This window comes from Dreissena polymorpha, chromosome 8 (assembly GCF_020536995.1).
Source record: "Dreissena polymorpha isolate Duluth1 chromosome 8, UMN_Dpol_1.0, whole genome shotgun sequence".
NCBI lineage: Eukaryota > Metazoa > Mollusca > Bivalvia > Myida > Dreissenidae > Dreissena > Dreissena polymorpha.
This window is the reverse complement of record NC_068362.1, coordinates 28437705-28443704: the sequence shown is the minus strand read 5'-3', so window position 1 is coordinate 28443704 and position 6000 is coordinate 28437705. Positions and strand designations below refer to the sequence as shown.

At 34.5% G+C, this 6000-nt stretch overlaps 1 long non-coding RNA gene across 1 annotated transcript; it reads left to right on the top strand.

The window, feature by feature from the left end:
* The first annotated feature begins 1194 nt into the window (after window positions 1–1194).
* Window positions 1195–2462, top strand: LOC127841113 (uncharacterized). Its single transcript, XR_008030707.1, has 2 exons — window positions 1195–1339; window positions 2015–2462. It is a non-coding gene; the product is annotated as an uncharacterized LOC127841113 (long non-coding RNA).
* Window positions 2463–6000: the final 3538 nt, after the last annotated feature.

Below are 6000 nucleotides of genomic sequence, written 5' to 3'. Positions count from 1 at the left end.
ATTTCTTCTGCGGATTAAGAATATAATTCCACTCTTTTCTTAATATTGTTTTCAATAGTTTGTCTTCAGATCGACAGATAAGTAGAATATGGATTTAATCTTCAACAGAAAAAAAAGTTTAATGGCATTGCTGATCAATATTGTGACGCCTACCTTTTCAATGTTCAATTCATCGCTTGAGCAACCAAAGATAAGATATCAATTTGTATTATTCACTAGAAATGATAAATTTTATTATACCTTTTTTATCGGCAATGACCCTTTGTTAACCTGACATTGTGTGCAAACTCCTAGGTGGGACAATACTACAAATTGACAAAACATCTGAAACGTGGTCGCCTGAGAACAGCAGTCACTTTAATCGTTGCAAATTAATTAATTAAAAATTGCAGTCGACGTTGTTAATTTGTGTAGGTGTTTATGAAAACAAACGGCGAATATCGTAAAATAAAACAACTATTAAAAGTTAAACTGAATGAATTCTAAATTACTAATTATATCAGTTTTTTACGGTCAATATGTTTTTTGCATTTAACCTTAATTTGATTGCCAGCATCAACAAATATGGTCACTAGGGAACTTTCGTTACAATACCTCAAACGTATATATAATATTGGGAACGTCTTTTCAGTTTTGTAAGATTCCTAATCACAATTGAGATCGTATAGATATATGAAGATTCGCTATTTATATGATCAATAATATTAAACATGCGAAACCTTATAAAAAATCCAAAGTTATCAGTAACACACATAATGCTATTTGCGTTTTTTTTTGCGACCGTTAAGCAAACATAATTTAACTTTGATTTGTTCACCTCTACACACAACTTTAGTGACATGCTGCCAAAACCAACAACAATAAAACTTGACAGTGGTTATTTAACTGGTTTGCACGTGAATAAACCTTATTTGCTAAACTAACGCTAAACACAATAAATACAGCGTTACTGCTTTCGTTATGTAAACACGGTAAACAGAGCGTTTACAAGATTGCGCAATTAGTTTCAACCCAACCAATTGCAAAATAATAATATTGTTAATTATAAAAAAAGTCAACAGCGTCATTGTCTGCTTACGATACAATTAATGAGGCTTGGTACAAAACATTGTTTTCGTTGTATTCGGTTTGCATGTTATTGTCTTTGTGTCAAAACAGGATTTTCTTTTTTTATGTTATTCATTACGTAATTCGCGTAGGTCGTGAGAAAACTGCCTATATAAACGTTAAAATCATAATTTGGAGCACAATTTCTTAACGTAGAAAACTGATAAGACCTTTACATTAAAAATGAACTGCGGACTCGCGTTGCTTGTTGTTTATTGCACTGTTGCGATGGGTAAGTAAATGTTTGTGTATTATTATTAGCTCTGTACTAAAATTGTATTTAGTGATAACAAGTGGTTAAATTAATATCTCTTTAAACTGATTACAGACAGCGAACATTAACATTGATTGCTTTAATGTTAAATGTAAGCTTTAATATAATTTGATTTTTCCTTATCTTTTTTGGCATTTGAAATTTTTTCCAATTAACATTCTGTGCATATTTAATAAATTAAATTAAATGTATTAAAACGAATACATGTACTAAAACGTGTCTTCATTCACAGCAAATATTTAGTTTTGTTTTCTTTAACAAATCAAATACATATAAAGAAAATGCATCCAATAAACAGAAAATAAGAATAACATGTACATGTATTTATAAAGTTTAACGGAACATAAAACAATCATTTTTTAATATATCAAATGTTTATTTAAGATTAGCCACGTTCATCTTTTTTTTTCAAACACAAATCGATAGGTTGAATATCATTTCACAGTATTTGCTTACGGTTTCAAATTACCTTTTTAACGCTATTCGCCAATGCATTCTGTGTATTTTATATTATATTCCAACTGCAAAACACCAACTTCTGTTACGATCCATTGTAGTCATTCTGTATATCAGTTCAGTTAACAACAACAGCCCATTCTGTTACACTCAATTGTATTTGTCTGGTTCATCCAGTTCTATCCACATCAACACCCAGCACCACAACGGCTAAGTCTGCCATCCATCCGCCATGTAAGACCGACGCGGACTGCAGTGTCTTAGTGTGCTCCAAGCAAGGTGAGGTCCCAGAATGCCACGCTTCTGTAACTTCCCCCACGGGCCTAGATTGTCATTGCCACGTCCCTGAAAGAGAGTGTTTCGAAGATCTAGACTGCGTTCTGGAGTGCGGCCCTGAAGCAACGTGCGACAAGAATGCCTGTCACGGCAACTGTACTCACTTTTAAAAGCTGGCGATCAGCATGCACTGTATTAATTTATAGTATTGCTTTGAGACATAATGGTTTATAAAATAATTAGTTTGTTTAGAAATTATTAAATAAATGAGGTTTCTACAATGCATGTTTATGTAAATGTATTTTCATTTTAGTTTCTATAAAATCAAATAAAGCTACAATGGAAAATATATACCTTTCCTTTTGTTAATATATCACTTGTTTCAAACTTTAAGTCTCGAGTACATTAAAGGAACCGATTTATTAAAATAGTTTGACGTAAAACGGGTCAGTTTTGTGTACCTAGGTACGTCTCACATTGAAACTTTCAATGGGGACCGTTGCTGACTAAAGGATGTATCTCATATTTTACAATAGCCTGCTTGCATTAATAAATTAACTATCTTGTATATCATTTTTGCGTAATACAGTCAATAGCTGAAGATTAAAGGTATGTTTAAGCTGTTTCAAATTCCTTCCATAAAGGTTAAATCGATTATCAAAATCACGAATGTCACATGTCATAGTGTATTCACTGCATCAGTACATACGTGCATCAAGACAATGTAGACATAATTGTTATACGCTTTTTAAATTATTAATGTCTACAACAGCATGAATTTGCAACGCTCTGATCAACGACATAAACATACGCACCTTTCAAATTCAAACGTTTACGTTAAGAAAGTTGCAATTACCGTCACACTTGGATAGTAGTGTTCTTGTCATCGTGACCTGACGTTGAAATGCTCTGTTCATCAATCATTGAACTAGAGACAACAGTTCTTCATGCTCTGTAAACAAGACGTTGTTTTTTTTTAATACGACAAGATCTGTTTTTACCATAGCGTGTGTTGCAACTTTTTCTAGGACATGTCTAAATAATGTATTCGGAAATTAACAACAATATAAAAACAAACAATACAGATATGTTTTCAAAATGCAGCATTTAATGTTTGCTTGTTATATGTCAAGTTGACTTGATGTATTACCAATACTCTTTGCAATCAATGTATCATTCAAAAAAAACAAAAACGACAAGACACATGGGCTGGTATTAAAGAATACATGAAGAATTTCAACAAATTCATACAAATCTTCAATTCTATCTTTTTTGTCATTTAATCCTTGTACATGACACTATTTAAGCAATTAACTGTATTAAAAATGTTATTATATATTCGATGATATATATTTTAACATTTTCTCGGTGGCAACAGGATTTCTCTATTAAATTTGTAAATCTTAAATATTTAATTGAACCACGTCTCCAATTAGGATGTATTTGAATGTTAGTCCGGTTTCCGTACATGTATTCGACTGATATCAGGTATAATTTGAACTGGGTGTCAGAGTACAAGGAGGCTGAGGTTTGTGTTGGTTTCAAAATGAAGCTTTTAATACAAAAAGCGAAATACAAGCTCAGTTTCACTGCATACATTCGAATAACGTAGTCCATTTTCATTTTAACCCATTTATGCCTAGTGGACTCCCTCATCCTTCTAAATTTGATCAATTTATTTCCAAAATTAGGGATGTCTCGTATATTTAATTATATATTAAGAAAATTTCTTACAGAAATTCCTTTAAGCAAACAGCGCAGACCCTGATGAGACGCCGCATCATGCGGCGTCTCATCTGTGTCTACGCTGTATGCCAAGGCCTTTTTTCTAGACGCTAGGCATAAATGGGTTAAAAGTCGTGCGAAATTAAAAGCATGCAGAATACAATCTATGTTTCCCAGCATACGATCCACTAACGTAAACTGTCTCTTCAAGATTTGTGACTTTGTACAGGGATGCAGAAAACCCAGCCCAGTTTCCGTACATACATTCCACTAAAGTTGACTGTCACCAAAAGTGAGTGTAAGAAGGCTGACTTTTGTCGGTGTCTCCACAGGGCATTTCATGCTGTATGTATTCGCAAGAGCATAAACAGACATGACTCTGACTGAGACGCTTGTGTGTTTTAAAAAATGATTGACGTTAGGAATACAATTTGTACATAAATGAGATAACACGTTTTGTGAATGGAGCATGTTACGTGAAAGTTTAATATTTATACCACTAAAAATGAAATGAAAATACAATCTTACAATGTGATCGAAAGATTTCTTTATAATTCATGCTTTTTTAGATGAATAACACTGCCCGAGATTTGCTTGAACTCCATAAGATTGTGTATTATAATGTCATTTTGACGTCTCATGATAACACAATAGTCGCGCACTGCGGTAATGAGAGAATGTTGGATTAGTTTCTGCATATTCGTACATGTTCACGGTATCTATTAATTATTTTTTATTACTTAAGAAGCCGATATTTAGACTGCATAACGACTAGATTATTCACATAATTTGGAAACAAAAGTCTTTTAATATTACCAAATTGAAAATATCACTCGACCGAGAGTGAAATGATCGATCTGTTTTAACTGATATTCTTCACACCCTGTCTGCATTGAGTGGAATGAAAAATTGTACTGAAACAAACAATACGCAAAAAACAGAAACGTCGAAAAGTTGAAAAGGTAATTTTGTCAATGACTTACATTTGAACGAATTAATGACAAGCTCTAATGAGTGCGTTTTTATGTTGCTCTTTTTTATGGCACACAAACAAACATTAACATTTACATTAAATACAGTGGACAATTTTTTTTATAATAGGAGTCGTGTTCTGAGAAAACTGTGCATAATGCCTGTGCGTAATGTGTCGTACCAGATTAGCCTGTACAGTCCGCACAGGCCAATCAGGGACGACACTTTCCGCCTGAACAAGATTTTCGGTAAGAGGGAAAGTGTCGTCCCTGATTAGCCTGTGCGATTTGCACAGGCTAATGTGGGACGACACTTTACGCACATGCATTATGTACAGTTTTCTAAGAACGCGACTCATATTGTCTTAGAAAATGTATGCCTTGTTGTGACGCTATCGTTAATGAATCGGAACTAAGAAACTCGATTAAGCCTGCAAGCTTGGGGCCTTCTTTTAAGCGTGAACTCAGTCACACGTGGCGTTTGAACCGCATTATGGAACACAGTCGGCGTCAATTGTGCACTCTTTCCGGATGTGGCAATGACACTCAGTGCCCAAGAAAAGGATAAATATGCAGTGTGGCACTCAGGGACATCACCAAGGTTGATGCACACTACGGCGGCACAGTCCGCATCAGATGCGGATAGAACTTGAAATACATGATAAACACAATAGATCAATACCGGTTTGGAGGGTATAATAACAAGCAAAATGTAATAAATAAAAATGGCATCGACAGGCTAATAATGATGTTGGAATAAAATTATAAACTTGACCTTAAGTGATCGTTTGATATAAAATATACACAAGCTTGAGTAAGAAAAGCGGTTTAGTTGTAGTTGATATATCTACTTTATCTACACTATGACCAAGTAGCATATATTCTCTTAGAAAATTGATGCCTTGTTGTACCGCTTTCGTTGATGTATCGGAACTGAGAAACTCGATTAAAAGCTTTGGGCCTTCTTTTAAGCGTGAACTCAGTCACCGTGACAGGCGTTCTTGTCGCACGTGGCGTTTGGACCGTACTCTAGAACACAGTCGGCGTAAATCGCGTGAATTCTTCCCGGATGTGGCAATGTGACTCAGTGCAAAAGAAAAAGGAGAAATATGCAGTGTGGCACTCAGGAACATAACCAGGGTTGATGCACTACGGTGGCACAGTCCGCATCAGTTGCGGATAGAACTTGAA